The sequence below is a fragment of the Euprymna scolopes genome, chromosome 31 (genome assembly GCF_053919585.1).
Source record: "Euprymna scolopes isolate OS-2025 chromosome 31, ASM5391958v1, whole genome shotgun sequence".
Lineage (NCBI taxonomy): Eukaryota > Metazoa > Mollusca > Cephalopoda > Sepiida > Sepiolidae > Euprymna > Euprymna scolopes.
The window spans coordinates 70137736-70156732 of NC_136512.1; the positions used below are offsets into that span (position 1 = coordinate 70137736).

The 18997-nt window shown below is 34.0% G+C and overlaps 1 protein-coding gene across 6 annotated transcripts in view; it reads right to left on the reverse strand.

Moving 5' to 3' along the window:
• Window positions 1-18997, reverse strand: part of LOC145255810 (protein-tyrosine sulfotransferase 2-like) — a 187128-nt gene that overhangs the window by 124106 nt on the left and 44025 nt on the right. Inside the window, exon 1 of one of the 6 annotated variants that reach the window (XM_080114502.1) lies at window positions 10487-10625. The exons of 4 other annotated variants lie outside the window; for them this stretch is intronic. The gene's annotated coding sequence lies outside the window, so the exon portion shown is untranslated. Of the gene's footprint in view, window positions 1-4574; window positions 4874-10486; window positions 10626-18997 lie in introns of those variants that run through there. One more of the 6 variants, XM_080114506.1, reaches the window with a different exon arrangement.

The following is an 18997-nucleotide window of genomic DNA, read 5'->3' on the forward strand; positions in this document are numbered from 1 at the left end:
TAGAGTACCAACTAAACACTTACTTGTGATTTGTAGGGGTGTTTGGATCTGTTTTGAAGGTAACAAATGAATGCACGCGCGAAAACAAGACCCCGCTCCGACACCTGAACGGGGTCATAAAAAAAAAGCGAAACAGTGACTAGTGGAAATACGGAATACATTAGATAAAGATCTTAAAATCATGAAAATTACTTGTCGGCGACATATAGCTGAATAACACTAAACAGCAACTTTTTAAATTATATTGTATTTTGTTTTCCAAACGATTATATTTTAGACATATATTTCACAAAAATTTCTGGCCTTGATAAAGAAGGGGAGACAAACTTGCTGCTATGGTTTCAAATGATGTGAAATAATAGCAAGAGGAGACTTGATTCCAAATATTCCTCATACATTATATTGCTGCTCTCTTTGGTTTTTATGCATAAAGTAAATTTCACAGTGTATAAGGATTATTTGATACTGGAGATATTCATAATTATACCCCCGTTTCCAAACGAAGGGAGATATAACATATGAGAAATATTTGGAATCAAGTCTCCCTTTGCTGTTATTTCAGATCATTTGAAACCATGATAGCAAGGTTTAGTCTCTCCTTCATCAAGGCCAGAGAATTTGGGGAATCGTGGCCTTCGTAATATAGGGGAACTGATTTTTACAACTTTAAATTCTTTTTAAATTAAAAATTTTTTTTTTTTAGGTCGTTTACATGTAATCGCTTAAAAATAGAATCTCATTTTGGATGGGTTGCGGAGTGTGTTCTACAATAATACTGAACGAATTTTCTTTGTTGTTTTACCCAATACTGTCAACGAAAAAAATAAAATTATTACTTACACACACACACACACACACACACACACACACACACACACACACACACGTAGCCAAACTGAAGATTGAAATGTTCATAGTTTCGGTTCTATGGAACGAAACTACATGAATATTTGCAGGCTTAAAATTTTATGACAATTGGTGAAAGAGAACCCATATTTTCAAGCCCAAATTTGCCTGGCAAGCCAGCTTTAGTTTTGCTGGTTAAGATGAATTTTACTTTTTTTTTTTTTGCTTGGTTATCTCCCTTGTGACATTGCCAGGCCACTAATATATATATATATATATATATATATATATATATATATATATATATATATATATATATAGGAGATAAGTTCTGTGCGTTTTTTGTTGTTCGATGTCATGGTGGTCATGTTATTTCATGACCTTACCATTCAAACTTAGGGTTAGCGGTGAAATGTTTCATTTAACCATAATATGGTCCAGAAATGTGGGGCGGGGGGCAGGCATTTTACGCTAAAAACTGATCGGTTATTTAGAATTCGGCTTTTTAAAAAAATCAGAACATACAGACAATTCTTTATAATTTAGGTAACCGTCATAGAACGAAAATATATTCTAAAAACCACGTAAATTATTATTATTTTTTTTTTTAACTAAGAAAATTATTTTTTATGAGGAAAAGAGACGGGAAACAAGAACCGCCAACTTGTTAGGGAACGTGTTTAAGATTAATGGCGATAACTCAATTCGACTACCAAGATTTTGGTTGTATTCCAAATAAAAAATTTTAATCTCTTAAAATTGTAGATGTTGACTTTGTTAGTTAAAACCAAATGTACTTGGTCAGTTTACATTTTGGAATATGACAATTACGTCGAATTCTAAATAAGAACCAACTGGATCCCTCAGTTTTAAACTAATTGTTTTTGGTTGTCTTCTTTCTTATAAGTTTTTGAAGGTGTCACACCTACTATCTAAAAAAAAATCTCATTAGGGGAAAATGATTTAACTGGGTGTGTTAATCTACAAATTTGCCATCCATTTGTGTAATATTATATATATATAATTGTAATAATACCGTTCTCCGATTTCACTTTCACATAAACTAGTGTTGCCATGGTGATGATGTTCAATTATCCAACCAGCATCATTTTTTTTTTTTTTATCTTTCTCTCCGCTTTGCTCACGCTGTCATTCTTAATATTAGTAGTTCTACAAATATATAAATATGGCGAACGCTGGCATCAAATATAACAATCTTGACAAAAGATAAAAACCTGCTTTCCAGTAACCCCAATACTAACCTTAAGATCCGTCTGAAGATATAAGGGGGGGGGCATGAATTTTATTGAAGTCGAACATTTGATAAGATTGTATGGCATAACGGAGACGGGGGGGGGGGGCATTTATTATCACTTTGACACACCGGTTCTCATTAGATCACCAAAGTTAAGATGGTTTACCGAGATATAGAAGGCCTGTTAACTGAAAAATGCATGCAGGCAATGTAGGTAAGGTTTGTCGAACTGTTACTGTCGATAATATAAGACGGCATTTTCAAAAAAGGCATTAAAACGTGTTAAAAAAGAAAATAAAGGAACCCAATTCAATTAATAATGAAACTGAGCTTTATTCAATATAAAATAAAAATATTATTTATGTAAAATCACCTAAAAAGCAATATACAATCTAATACTAATAAAACTGAATCATGAATTTAGGGAAAAAACAAAGAAACATAAAACACAAACAATTCTTGGTCTTCAGGACAAGATCACAGTATACTAGTATCTGTTCTGATGCTGCAATTCACCTTTTCTATCCTCGACCGGTAGAGGAGAAATCCTTTATAACAGAGACAATTGTTATTTTTGTTCCTCCTATCCAGAGTGCCCCTTATTGGGGAGCTGGATTTTTTTCACAAGATTATATGTTGAAATATTTAAATAACTATTACTTTAAATACAGAAATTATATTTAAAGTTTTGGTTTTCTGTTCTTCTATGTTCATTTTTTCCCCCATGTTTTTCATTAAAATGTGTAGCATATTTTCATCAGTTACATGGTTAGGAATCCTATACTCCGCTATAGTCTTCATTTTCATATCAATGCAGAATACATGAATACGGAAATGAAGTTCACATAACTATTAAAAGGCAATCATACTATAATGTGAACATTGGTTAAAAACTACTAAGAAAATATAAAACATCTACGATATTAAATCAGGGTGATGGTGAATTTGGGAGGGGACATTATTTCACTCACAAGTTGTCGTCTCACAGGCCATCACCAGTGATTGCTCACTGGCAGTAAACTGTGGTGTTCCCTGGAGACCAAGTGACAACGAGTCTCCCCAGATTTCCAATGTTCTCCACCTCTTGATCACTCGTGCAGATGATTACACGTTATCACAACAGCCGTTTTCCATTGATTTCTTGTTGGCATCGGCCACTGGTGTTTCCTGGGGTTTGGGTAACAAAATGCCTCCCCAATGTACCAGATTTTAACAGCACACTTTCAGTGGAGATCTGGTTAGTACTCTCCCACCTCGGACTTTCCATTCTCCCCGACCCTTCATAACTAGTTGGTGTGGCGCCAGTCGATGTCATCTGCAGTTTTTTTTTTTTTTTTTTTTTGCACTTCATGGAGAACGTGGACCCGGCATAAACGAGTTAATGGCTGCTCCCTGACGTTTTCTTTCACTTTCTTCGTAATATATCTCATACACTTATTTGTAATCGAGCGTGTATTTTATTTTTTGAAAATTTTTTTATTTCTTTAAATTTGATTCATACTTTTATTTCGTGCTCGTTTTTTTTTTTTTTTAATTTTATTTTCATTTATTTTTATATTTTCCACACTATTTTTAGTCAAATTTATTTTTTCATACATATCCAAATAATGCTTTTGGCCTTTTCTTTTTCTTCAAATAGTACCTTCAAAAATGTTTTCGTGATTAAATAAACCAATAAAAACCTTTTGCATATACGCTTTTTAGGGAGCAACCATTAAATTAAAACCCGTTTATGCAGGGTCCACGTTCCCCATGAAGCAACTTTTGTTTTATTGTTGTTATAATAATAATAATTATTATTATTATTATAATAGTGCTTGTGCAGTGTACGCACCATGCCATATTTTAGATAAGATTTTTAAGTTAAATTAAATTTTATAGTATCTTTTTTTTTCATTAAATTATGAAGTGAAAAGTGCAGAATTAGAACCCCCCCCTCCCGTTAAGAATGGCTTTCTAAATAACATTTCAGCACGGTAAGTACACGGCACATATACCAAACAATATTTATTTATAAGATAAACACAAGAAAATATGTTAACTAAAATTTAACGTATTCTTTATTTTTAGTTCATATCAAAACTTTAATTAAAACTAATTAGTTAATGAATTTTTAAGACGGATTTGTGTTCGTATGTCTCGGGAGAGAATAGAGAATTTCCTATTTCAGTCATGTAAATTATTTACAGATAAAATGTTATAAAAAACAAACAAAAACTTTTAAGTTTTAAATATATTTCGAAGAAATTACGCCCGGTGCTAAAATATTGACTTCATCAATCGTTTAAAACACTGTCGTGAAAAATGCTTCTAACTTAAAAATATTTGGAAATACTCAAAAGTTTTATTTATTATTGAAAGAACGGGCTGAAAAATATTCTCATATAAAAATTGTTTGTTTGGCAGTTAAAAAAAAAAAAAAATATTCGACTTTCTTCGATAGAAATAAAAGTTCAAAAACGAGTTCACTTACTGTTATAATTTGTTAGATTAATATTATCCCAATGCGCAATTATAATTTGCAATTATATAATTATCCAAATGGAGAATTGTTTTTTCTCTATAGAAGAAAATACATGCACGTTTCATAAAATTACCACATCCACAATCTAAAGCAACGAAAAATATTTTTATGGCCACATGGTTGAACACCCGAAACTTTAGGCATCTTTACCTACATGTTCATCTGGTAATGACGTCACGCTGTCATGTTAACCAGCTTACTCTCTCGGTAGCCGTGGTTTAGTTCTCTTCCACAGCAAGAACTTAAACACAAGGCTCGGAAAGTGCGATTGGAAAGTCAGCGCCCCCCCCCCCCCCGAGGAGGGGCACTGACCTGCAAAAAGTGCCTGGGTAGCCCTGTCGGCATTTTCCGGTAAGGGCGCTTCAGGCGATTAGCAATAACCTAACCCCTTCTCAGAGAGAGAGAGAGAGAGAGAGAGAGAGAGAGAGAGAGAGCAAAGCTTGGAAGGATGAACCTCACAGAACTGAACTGAACTCCTACCGCAAAAATCAACAGGAGCCGCTATTTTATGTTCTTTCCAATAAACCGAATATAATATTTTAGACAAACGTTTTTTTTTTTTTTAATTCACGCCCCCCCCAAGTGTCACCCATTTTGAAATGTCTATTAAAAAATAAATAATTAATTTAGTTTGAATAGTTTTATATATCACAAATTGAAGAGAAAAGGTCAGTAAATAATATATTCAAATTTAAAAAAAACAAAAAAAACGCTTTTTTAAGTCCGAAGTTTAAAACCTTATTTTATAAGAACACATTGTTTTTTTTTGTCTTTTTTTTTTTTTAATGAAACCTTGGTCCTTGCTCCTTTAATTGAAAAAATAATTAGGGCTTGAATTACATTTTTCGAGGAGTTATAAGCTTGAAAAGACAGGGGATCGAATAATTCACGCCTCTCATTTTGAAATGTCTATTAAAAAGTAAATAATTAATTTAGTTTGAATAGTTTTATATATCACAAATTGAAGAGAAAAGGTCAGTAAATAATATATTCAAATTTAAAACAAAAAAAAAATACGCTTTCTTAGAAATTTACCTGTAAAGTCCGAAGTTTAAAACCTTTTTTTTAAAAAAACATTTTTTTTGGGGGTTTTTTTTTTTAATAAAACCTTGGTCCTTGCTCCTTTAATTAGGGCTTGAATTACATTTTTCGAGGAGTTATAAGCTTGGAAAGATGGGGTGGAATTATTCACTATTTTCACGAAATTTCTGACACTGCGGCGCATCATTACTACAGGAATGGTCTAAATCAGTTGATTTTGAAGGTACGCGGATAAAAATCCCTAGATCACCGAAGTTAAGCGACGCCGAGTCTAATCTGTACTAAATGGGTGACCATTCGTGAATACCGGATGTTGTATGTGACGATAACACTTTTTACAAGACATCATAAAAAATATTTAAAAAAAAAGAAATCATTCAAAAGGGGAGTAGAAAGTGGACGTTGGGGTTCACTTCCGGTAGCCATGTATCTCTTGCTTCCATTATTTTGTCTTCACGTTCTATGAGCGATATTTCTAACAAACGGGGGGGGGGATTGCCTTTTCCTTGGCCAGACTATCAATCTAACATTCATCGTTGGCTGCTTTTTCATCTTGAAGTTGTATTTTATTGATTTATTTATTTTCTAGCTCCTTACATCAAGTAGCTTAATACCTTGTCTGGAGCGATCTCCATATTCTTTTCAAGTGATTCTTTTTTTTTTCTCTCTCTTTGTAAAATTTGTGATCGCATTAGATGTGAGATTCCATAAACGAAGCTGTTGCAATGTAATCGACTATAAGCTACAGTTTTTTTTTTGTTTTTTTTTATGGAAAATAATGTTTGTTTAATCAGTAGAAAAAAAAATGGCCTACTCCGAAACTCCGTCCAAAAATCAAGTAAATATAGTTATTTTTCATGTTCTTACCCAGCACAATTCTGTGCTAGTCAAAGTGTAATATCTGTGCTAGTCAGTCTCGAAAGGCCATCCTCCCAAGCATTATCTTCTCATCCGGGAGAAAGAATTAGTTTATACCCGATCGCCTGAGACTTCCTCGTCGGTCTATGCCAATGGGTTTAAACTCGTCCAGAGTACTGCTGCCTTCATGGGAAAGCGGGATTTCAACTTTGCTGTAGTGGGAAGACGCAGATAAATATACTCCTCTTCCAGAGCGCCACTATTCTAGAAAAGAGCCAAACTTAGCCACTCCACTAGTTTGGAAGTGGCTTCCGTCTCTAAAAAGAGGGGGGAAAATATGGAGGTGCTCTGCATTGCTGCAATCTGCATTCACACTTTCAAATTACCTGCTGATAAATTACATTTCCAACATTATTTTCAAAGTGCACTTGACTCCCTAATGATTGATATAATATATAAGGGGGGGGGGGCACCGCTCCGCTCTTTGACTGCAGTAAAAAAGGCGCACCCCTATCTGTAAAACGCCGTTCAAACCTATCAAGCCTGTATTTTCCGGGAATTTTTGTGTTTGTATTTTTAAACTATGCCGATTTCTATTTTTGACGAAATTATTTTTTTTTAAATAACATTTTAAAATATTAATTTCATGGGGTAAAGCCGCAGTTTAATGGCCTTAATTCGATAAACAATTATATATATATATGCGATAAATATCGTTTTATCGTGTCGATTTTGTTAAACATCAGTAAACGAAGAAATATTTCTTTTTTTAAGTTTCTGAAGTTTTATGAGGATCGAAAATTTTTATTAGATTATTCGGACTACTTTCCTCATCTTGTATTATTTTCATAGTGCTTCCCCTGATGAAACATGCGACCTTATAATCAGAAAGTAAGCGGTTACACAGCCGAAAGGCTGTGAAAATAGCACTCAAGATGAGAGCAGTAGTCCAAACAATCCAAATAATACAAACCATTTCTATCTAAAAGAATTTTAGTACTAGCCGGGTTCCCGGCGTTGCCTGGTCGTAAAATACGCTTAAATATATTTTATTTTTTTGCAGATTTCGTTTTTATTATTATAAAGTCAATTCTCTATAGATCATTGTGTTCAATATATAATAGTGATTACAAAAGTACCAATAAAAGAAAAATGATTTGGGTACCATCAGCTAGAATGGAAACCAAAACAGCTCACGAGCCTTATCGTTACCGTTTGAGCTATCGGCAGGTGGATAAGAAATAGTTAAAAATAACTCGATAATAATGATAATAATAATTTATATATCTATATATATATATCTATATATATATATCTATATATATATATATATATATATATATATATATATATATATATATATATCTATATATCTATCTATATATCTATATATATATATATATATATATATATATATATATATCTATATATCTATCTATATATCTATATATATATATATATATATATATAACAACGGTCCACGAAATATAAATCCATTTGACCCGCTTTGCGCCGCTCTGCTACCCTGCGTCTCGGGGGAGATGCATTTTGAAAAAAAAAATGCAGAGAGTATTATAAATTAGATTACGCGTGTAATCTAAAGGATACGCTTGAAATGTGTACATATGCTCACATTAAATATCCGTTTGTATGAAGACGCCATTATTCTGTTTCTAGCATATTCACAAATTTCAAGCCTGTCTTTCAAGGTTACGAGCGCAATATTAAATAGATTTTAACTAGAAATGGTGGCGCACGCGCACGTAAGCGTTACCCCCTTCTGTAATTTTATTTTCGTCTTTTTTTTACATTTTGGGGGGCATATTATTATCGAATGGTTACTATCCTACCAGATTAAAAATAAAAATACCAAAATAATTCAATATTTAACATTTTTTTAAGAGGTGCTCCTCCTTTTCTAATACAACGTTCTAGTAAATTGATCCCCCATTTTGAAAACAGCGACTTCTTTCGGCAAAATTATGCGAAATTTGGCCGAAATAAGTCGATGCTTCCAAAATGAGGGATAGATTTACTAGAACGTTGTATTGGAAACTGGGGACCCCTTAAAAATATTAAATATTGAGATGGTAAAATTTGCGGAGAATGCTCCGTTCTACGGTTGTTGTAAAAATGAAACGGAAATTTAAATTACGTTCCGTTTTAAATTCAGTACATTTTTACATTAAGTCCAATTCGTCGTTCACATTCGACATTTAAGGTTTTCGCGTATGCTGACAAGGTTAGGGGTGTCTATTCCGAAAGCCGTTCTTAACATGGAGAGGTTGAGGTATTTATTGTAAGAATACTCGAAAACCTATAAAGGCCGACATTTCCAATATGAACGGCGAGTTGAACTTCTGAAAAAAAAAAAAACTATACAAAAAAAAAAAAAAAAAAAAAAAAAAGGTACACAAATTGATTTTTTTCATTAAAAGAAAAAAAAAAATTCGTTTGTTAAAATTTTATTTTTATATAAAAACTCGTTTATTTTTTTATCTCTAAAAAGTACGACTATTGAATGTTATTCTTTCGATTACTTTAAATTTCCGTTCCAGTTTTAAAACAACCGTAAAACATTTTCCGCAAGTTAAAAAAAAAAAAAAAATAAATAAATTTAAAAAGACGAAAACAAAATATATTACAGGGGGGGGGGGGGGGTACCGCCTCCATACATGCGCTGGTTTCTCATTAACATTTAACAACAAAATAAAGGCAATATTTATCTCCTGTAAGCGGGTTTTCATGTCCAAGCCACTAAACTGCAGTTTTATCATTAAAGTTACTACCAAACACAGGCATCTATAGTTTTGCAGTAATGACGTAGGCAGAACGACTATGAACGGAGAATGTGAAAGCAAAAACACATTCAAAAACATTTTGCATTGAGGATAGAGCCCCCCCCCCCCCCGGCCAAGAAAAAAAAAGACAAGTTTTAACCCCCCCCCCCCCCACAACGCGCAAAAAAAAAAAAAAAAAAAAAAAAATTAAAAAGATAAGGAAAACATTTTTGGGAAAAGAAAGAAAAAAAACATTTTCCGATCATCAGTTTTGAAAGTTTCCGATGGAATTCTGAATTGATGACGTAAGTTTTTTCTTTTTTTTTTGGAGGGGGGGGGGCATTCGGAATTCGCACCAGACTGATAAAAAAAAAAAAAAAAAGTTTATAGTGTTTTACTACTATACTTTATCTTCTGTTCCAAGTCAGTGGGGGGCAAATCCTTCCAGATTGAGGCAATTAAAAAAAAAAAAAATTGTCCTAATCTAATGTGCCCCTTTAGGAGAGCTGGAGCTGGACTTTTTTCCACATTTAAAACTGACCTTGTGTCGAACTTTGCCCTCGTAGTAGTTTACAGTCCGTTATTATTCAGAAAACCATTCTTAGCATGACGAAAGAACGTCGTTATGTAACTATTTTATACTTTCATCTAACAAATTAATAAACATAAGATAACGTAAAATTAAATTTAACTTGAAAATCCTATCAATCAAATAAAAAATAGCATGGTCCGTGAACTGCACAAGCGTCAATTTATTAACAAAATGGTTGAGAAACTTTAAAAAGTTCGAATCTTTTTAGTATGAGAATTTGGTAAAATTTTTTAAACCTAAAACCGACTTTCTAGTCGAAAGTTTAAATACTTCTAAATTTCTTTCAAAATTTTAAGTTATGAAAGTCATTTTTTTTTCAGCTATTACCAAAAGATTAAAATGGTTGGCTTAATTTAACCGAAATGCATTCTGATGGATTAAATTTCACAAATGGGATTTTTAAGTTGCATTTTTAAAAAAATTATTATTGTCCTTTTAGGCGATTAATCAATAGCAAATAAAAGTATAGTACACAGTTAAGCACACGCACTATACGTGAAGTTGTCTCATATTTTTATTTAAAATAGAGATTAACCACTAAATTAAAAGATGTCAAAAATATGTGAAAGTTTCTTTTCTTTCATACTTACGATAGGGATTCTGTTCGTCGTGCAAAGATTTAAGTTCGCGCGTACTCTTTAAAATTGCGAAAAAGAAACCGCAAATATATGGATTTACAAGCGAAAGGGGCGGCGGTATGCTTCAGCCAATCATCGCTTGTATGTTTTTGTTTTTTTTATTATTGATTTATTTGTAAATGTGCAGAATAGTTAACAGTCGAAAAATCATAAACAAAACAAACTTTTCATCTTCAGTGTCATTTACACAACGTTTCGGTCGATGTAACTACCGCCCTTCTTCAGGACTGAAAACCTGGCGTCAACTTCGAATTCAGTTCGTTCCACAGAAACACTGTCAAGACTTGATCTTGTTCCGATTTACAATGCCACCCCACGGTACAGAGTTAGACACCAGAGTCGGTTTTTAATGTGGAGAAAAGGAACAAAAATTAAAATTGTCTCAGTCGTGAAGGATTTCTCCTCCACTGACAGAACAAGAAATTGAAGTGTAGATCTGAAGAACAGATACTACACTTTTGATCTTGTTGTCCAATTTCCTAGAAAGGAGTTAAATAAATTCTGCGTTCCCCCCCCCCCTGTTCTCTGGGAAGGTAATTGTCGAACTCGGGAATGTTTGTCGATTTGGACGGAATTTTCAACGGAACCCTTTATTTACTTATCGGGAGTGGCCTGGCTGAATAGAGGTCCGAACTAATTCGCAATTATATTTTTCGGTGGTCTTGGTCTGGTCCAGTGGTCCACGCTAAAAATTGAACCTTCAGGAGAAGGTCACTTTTATAATTGATCTGATAAGTATTTTAACCACTGCGCCCGTTCTAGTACGAATTTAGGAAACCTTAAACCTCTTTTTTTTTCTAGTTGTAAATATCACTATTACTATATCTTTTACTTATTACTGTATATATTTATTATTTATAATTAACGGTTTTCGTATCGTGTTAATTTGGGTTTGTATTACTGTACACAGATTCGAAAAAGTTGTTAAAAAACAAATATAACAAATAAATGTTATCAAAGGCAAGATAAGTTATTTTTCTACCAAACTGGATCTATTTTTCGTGTTTTTATTCAATGTAACATGTTTATTCAGCTCGAAAACCACACAGTGTTTACCGATGTATTGGAAAATTCAAGATGGCGTCTGACTCCCTCTTTAACACTGTAAGTTTGGGAAAAGGTGTTATAAATAAAAAACTGGATAAAATACTGTTAAAAACTCGCTCAATATATGTTACCGTGACATAGCTCGACATATATTCGGCGGGTTTTTAATAGTATTTTTTCTAATGTTTTTTTATTTATAACGCCTTTTCCAAAGCTTACCGTGTTAAAAAGGGAGTGAGGCGCCATCTTGAATTTTCCAATACATCGGTAAATACTGTTTTTCGAGCTCAATACACATGTTATATTGAATAAAAACACGAAAAATATATCCAGTTTGGTAGAAAAGTAACTTATCTTGCCTTTGATAACATTTGTTTTATATTTGTTTTTTTGACAACTTTTTCGAATCTATGTGTACAGTAATCCAAACCCGTTAATTTTTATACCACGTTTACTTAGTAATTGATTGTCTCTCAGCATCTTTGAGTCGTCTTACTCTCCAACGTCCTTCATCTCATGATAGTACCTATTTACAATGCCTCCCCACGGGACAGAGTTAGACACCAGGGCCGTTTTTTAACGTGGAGAAAAGGTACAAAAATAAAAAAAAATAAAAAAAATGTCTCAGTCGTGAAGGACTGTTCCTCCACTGAAAGAGAACAAGAAATGGAAGTGCAGAAAAAACAGATACTACACTTTGAATCGAAATAATGCGAATAACCGACTCATCTAAAAAATTAAATGTAAAATACACACACACATTATATGTATTATTATTATTAACACCACCCTCGGCTAAATACTCCCTTGTAAAAAAAAAAAAAATTAGGCGATTGCGTGAATACTTGAAGCAAAGAAAAATAAAAATAAAAATAAATTTAGGATTTAAAATGGGAGTATCAGTTTCGCATACAAATTTAACGTAAAATGATCACCAATTCAGGCGTTTTAGGACTTTTTTTGCGCAATTGGAACGGTGTCTCAGTCAGTAATTAACGAGATGCACTGAAAACCTAGTGTCAAGTTCGAATCCAGTTCGTTTCATAGAAACACTGTCATCAAGCGCATATTTGATCTGGTCCAATTTCCCAGAGATTAATTAAATAAAATAAATTCTGCGTTTTTTTCTTTTTTTTGGGGGGGGGGGAATAGTCTACTTTTTATGCAATTAAGTAGGGCTATGGCAACAGAATATTCTTATTGTTTTGACTCTCAAGTATATATCTAACAGTTAATCAACTGAGAACCACATCACTCTATATAAAAACATATAAGATATTAACGGATACATACTCGAGAGTCAAAACAATGAAAAGAATATGCTGTTGTCCTACTTATAAGTCTCAGTGATAAAACAAAAAAAATGGCGCATGCATAGAAGTGGTGCCTCTTCTGTATTTTTTTTTCGTCTTTTTAATTTTTAAGCGGATTATTATCGAATGGATACTAATCTACCAGATTATTCAATAATGAATGCGCGCGTGCGAAAACAAACATGGCGACCAGTGAAAACAATACAGAATACAGATCCGAATACTCCTTAAAATCAACTTTTAAAAAAGGTGAGTCTTTAGTTGGTATTCTTACGCACATTCATTGCCCTCAGATTGTAAATTTCGAATGACATACCGGGAAGAATGCGTATTAAAAACAAAAAACAAATTCGCCAGGGCAAAACTTTTATTGTAAATGTCAGGTGGCGAAACTTGAAGATAATCGTAAACGTGGAAATAATCAGAGAAAGCGAAATAGAAAAAAGGGCTGAACTGCTTTAAAAAAAAAAAAAAAAAAAAAAAAAAAAAGGCTTAGTTCGCGAAATTTAGTTTAAAAACGTCGAATGGTTCTAAAATGGGTGGGTGATCGATTTATTAGAAAGTTACATTAGAAAGTGAGCACTCCCTACAAATATTTAAATATTGAAATCTTTTATTTCTCTTCTTTTTTTCTTCTTATAATCTCGTAGACTAGTGTCCATTCGATAAATACTCCGCTAAAATTGAAAAAGACGGAAAAATTACGGGGGGGGGGGGCACCGCTTCCATACATGCGCCAAAAATTAAGTCAGCAGCCCTAAAAAGTTCGAAAATAAGGTATCACCTTATGTTAAATTTATATACGAAACTTACCCTCCTACTATATTCTGAAATATATTCTCTTCAAGTTTTTCGAGGTATGCAGACTTAATTTTTGGAATAGGGATTGTTTAATCGTAAAGTATTTTTAAATAAAGGGTTCCGTTTGAAATTCCGTGCAAATTCCAGAATTCGGCAAGATACACCTGAAGAAGGTCAGAGGTTACATCGACCGAAACGTTGTACAAATAGTATTCACACTTAATCGCCTAAAATACAATATCATTTTTTAGGGTGGGCGTGATTTAGCTGAGAGTATTAATCAACAAATTAGCATAAATAAATAAACGCAGTAGAATTTGATTTTCCACTCAAGGATAAGGGTTACCGAGTTTTAGGGAGATGATCAGTAAGGGCGGAACTTGGGTAGAGTTTGATTATTTTAGAGGACGGCTCAACAAGAGCTTATTCCTATTTACAATGCCTCCCCACGGGACAGAAACACCAGGGTCGTTTTTTAATGTGGAGAAAAGGAACAAAAATAAAAATTGTCTCAGTCGTGAAGGATTTCTCCTCCACTGACAGAGAACAAGAAATTGAAGTGTAGATCTGAAGAACAGATACTACACTTTGATCTTGACTCGAAGGCCATGTTATAATCAGCTGAGAAGCAACCTCACTATATTCTGTTTCATAGATGGACAGTTCTGGGAAACAAACTTTATTCATTGGATTTTCGTTTAGTTTAAAGCACTGATAACAAAAAAAAAACAATAACGCAAATTATTGACAATTGTTGTTGCAAATGTTTTACGGGATTATAAATTGAAACGCAGCCGCGCACCTGCCATGCAAATAACGATCAAGCAAAGAGACTAGCAACGTTTCTTCGATCAGAAAGGAAAAAGGTTCTCGCCTACTAAATTTCGAAGGCGGTTTTGTACCCTGTCAAGGCAGGAAAAAGTGCTCTAAGAAGCTCCTCCCCAAATATGGCAACAATACTCAATTTTAGTATTATACTAGCCGTTCAGCTCGGCTTTCCTCGGGCTCTATGTACTGTTCATAACTATGTGCATTCTATATATATATATATATATATATATGTTTGACGCATGTCCAGATAACCTACATCTAAACTTTCAAGTGTTTAGACCCAAAATTGGCGAAGGAATTTGGTAGAGTCTGCAAAGAACAACTTTTTCAACTTCTTAGCAGCCAAATTTTCGCCCCAAAACTGATTAAAAAGCTTGCCGCATGTCTGAATACCCTTTATGTAAAATTTTAAATGTTTAGACCCAAAATTGGCTGAATAGTTTAATAGAGACCGCAAAGGTAAAATCTTTTGAACTTTGACCCATTGGCAGCGAAATTTTCGGCAAAAGCGTATTAAAAAGATTGCCCTCTGAATACACTTCATGTAAAATTTCAAATGTTTAAACCAAAAATTGGCTGAGTAATTTGGTAGAGACCGCAGAGGTCAATTTTTTTAAACTTTGCCCCCCTTAACATTTGTTTTGGGCTCAAATCAAATTAAAATGTTTGATCGATGTCCAAGTAACCTACATCTAAAATTTCAAGTGTTTAGACCCAAAGTTGGTGGAGGAGTTTTGTAGAGCTTTCAAAAGTCAAATCGTTGAACTTTGACAGCCAAATTTCTGACCGAAAACAGATTAGAAAGATTTTCCCAAATCTCAGTACCCCTTATGTCAATCCGTAGACTGAAAATTGACAGAGTAGTTTTGTAGGGAAATGTACACACACACACAGACACGTTCACTTTTATAAATATACTAGCATTTCAGTCCGGCGTTGCCCGAGTGTATGTTGAGAAAAAAAAACCGGTCGATATTTTAAAGACTTTCACCCCTATTATGACCCTTTAACATTTGTTTGGGGCTCAAATTAAGTTATTAAGTTAGATCCATGTCCAAGAAACCTATATCTAAAATCGTTGAACTTTGACCCCTTAACAGCCAAATTTCTGGCCGAAAACGGACCAAAGATTTCCCAAAATCTCAGTACCCTGTATATCAAATTTGCAGACTTAAAATTGACAGAGTTATTGCGTAGGGAAATGTGGACACACAGACACGTTCACTTTTATAGATATATAGATTTGGCTCATGTATATGTAGAGAATGCATCGGGAGTGGGATACTTTCTGACGCAGTAGAATGATCCATTTTTCTAGCGGCTTTGGCAATGGGAGTCTTCCATCTCAGATCAGGAATAAAAGTCAGTACCAGAAGTTTATAAAAGCAGACCCCTAAGACGAGTCTATTTGAATTTTGGCCAAGTGAGGGGGGGGGTCAGAGCGCAAGTAATAAAAAGACAAGTTTTGTTTTGTGAAGCATTAAAAGAGATCTAGTCATTTTTAAGCCCATTGTACCACACGCTCAAGGTCGGAAGAGAGAAATCAGAAAAAGGTTCGTCTTTGTCGAGCTTGACAAGACTCATCTGAAGAAGGTCGAAGGTTACATCGACCGAAATGAGAGTAGCAGTCCGAATAATACAAAAGCATTCCTGCATTCATCAACCCGCGATTTCTTGTGTGCCCGGCAGATGACGGGGAGAACCGGAAACGGTCGACAAGTAGAATTCTGGATATTAAGACATTTTTTTTTCCCAATGTATTACTTAATGAATTTCAGTGGTCGTCGCCATTCTTAACATGGGGGGGGGGGGCAAAATAATTTATATTATTATTATTATTTTTTTTTTATTTTTTTATAAAAGCTCGTCCGGCCGTTTCCGCCGGGCACACTCGCGTAACTTTGTGGAAATCGCGGATAGATAAATGCAAAAGCACCAACACAAATAACGTTATTATTTAGAAATCTGTTCTTAAAGATAACTTTGTTAACTATTCTGTCATAGCGCCGTCTATTTAAAGTCGTTACTATCGACACTAAATTCACTTTGTTTTTGTCGGCTGGGTCACACCTGAAGGTTTAACTCGAAGGCAATAAATAAAATTAAATCGCTGGTTTTAAGTGTTGTTTTTTTTTGTTGTTTTTTTTTTTTTTAAATAATTTAAAAGACCATTTGAAATGTCAAGTAGCGAAATAGATCACAGTTGAAATAAATTGTCAGATCTGTTGAAGATAGATGGTGGTGGGGAGTGGGTGCAGGACTGGAATTGATAGCCGAAATATTCAACTCCGAACCGTACGTAACATTTCCAAAGACCCAAAGCAACCTTAATAGAAGTTAGTGTCCCCAACAGGGGTTGACGGTGGTCCGGGTCCGGTGATTAACGACACGGACAACCTGAGTGTATAAAGTTAGAATCCAGTTCGTTCCAAAATGACTTTCACTTATATTATCATGTGGTCTCTCATAAGTATCCGATGTCTCTCTAGAAAGAATTCTAACTAGAAAAATATCGGGAAAACCAGTGCCACCAATAGAATCTTCAGATTCATATGATGCCGTTTTAAACAGAGCTGAGGGGAGGGGGACAAAATAACGAAATAGCAAAGTCTTATGTATAACATGAAGAGAAACTATCTTAGGAAGATCTTCATTCCAATAATTATAGGAATAACCGGAGTCATGAAACAATTTTAAAAACTACCTAGCAAATATACCCGGTGAACCAAGTGCAAGAGAAATTCAAACAATTGGTACTTAAAGGGACAGTTATAATGTTAAAATAATCTCTCGGTTGGAATGTATGAGATAAAGGGTGAATGTCTGGCATCCCGCAGAATGCCCCATCTCCAGCTTGAACAAAATAAGAAAATTGAAAAGAAAAAGGTGGAGAGAGTAAATGGAATTAATCAACATCAGTTTATTTAAAGCTGCTTTCCTATTTATTCTAACTAGCACGGCTACTCGGTGTTGCCCAGGAATCATGAGAAAAAAAAAAAGTGTGCAACTTTTTTCTTTTAAATCTACCTCCATCTACCTCCCCTAAGAACCCGCTCAAAAGTCGAAGGTAAAGACAGAAAGAATATAACACGTTGAAATAGTTCATAAACAAAAGAGAATATCACCACAGGCAGTGATAATATTTAACCTCGAGAGAGGCAGGTAAAATTTAGATATTGGCTTTTTTAAAAAAAATTTTTTTTCTAATGTTTAATTGGCTTTGCAACAATCTAACTTAATCAAGCTTAATGGGGGACCCAACTTTGATATACGTACCTGTCACGGAATGGAAAAGTCATATTCCAAACAACACGTAAGTTGTTCAAATAGCTTTATTTTTATAAAGAACATTTTTAAACGATTTAAAGCTATTAATGTGAAATCGGTAGCATTACAGGGCTGATCTCGTAAGTTAGAACTACTGTGAACTTATCTGCCCTTGTTTTCCCCACCCCCCCGAAATGGCAACACAAGAGGCCTTTTGCTTACTCATAAAATTTGATTTTCCGAGTTAAAAATAAAACTACTTGATCAATTTACATGATTTTTGGAATATGATATCTTCGTTTTGTGACGTGTACGTATATCAAATAGTTTTGTTTTTGCATCTTCTGTATTTTTGTTGATTAGATTGAATTCTAAATAAGAACTATTAAAATTAATTATTGTTTCTTAACATATTTTCGACATTTTGCGAGAATCTAGAATCTTCTACGCCTAGCCAAGTTAATTATTCTAATTCTCAGAGAAATGGACAACATTTGGCTCTAATACAGAGATCATTCTTTTTTAAACGTTGCCTGAATACGTAAATGACCAATGCAATCAATAACAAAAACAACAGCTGTGCAGAGAAAGAAATGGTCCTGATTATAATTTAATTGGTTCTACCTTACGGAGAGTTTTATCGAAATATTGGAAATAGAATGTACTATTAACGCATGAACTGTTTTTTTTTTTTTTGTTTTTTTTTTTAAAATATGGACTCATTGATTTACAAAGCTTTCTATGAGCATAGAAACCGATATCGAAGAACGGGCGACTCAAAGTCCGCCAGAAACGGTGCCAGATAAAAACATTGCATTGATATAAAAATGTTCCGCTTACTAAACTCTACTTCCCGTTTTAGTGAACAAGCCGCGCATGCATGCCCCCTCCCCGGTGCAGCATGCAAGATGATACCGCAAAAAATAGTGAAGAAATGATGAATGTGAGAAGTCTGAGGGGCCAATGTTGCCTTCACATTTTCGCCAAGTTGTGACTTCTTTTAAGCTCCTGGGAATGCCAAATCCCAGTGAAAATGGACAACCGGTGCATGTTCACGCCTTAACACATGTATATTTGAATTCGGCACCATGGAAAAATTTTTTTGAGTAATATGAAAAAAAAAAAGCTTCAAAAAGGCACGTTTTTTGCCCTAAAAGTCCCAGAGGGATGCGAACCATAATTTTGCCAGGGTCACCCATACTGA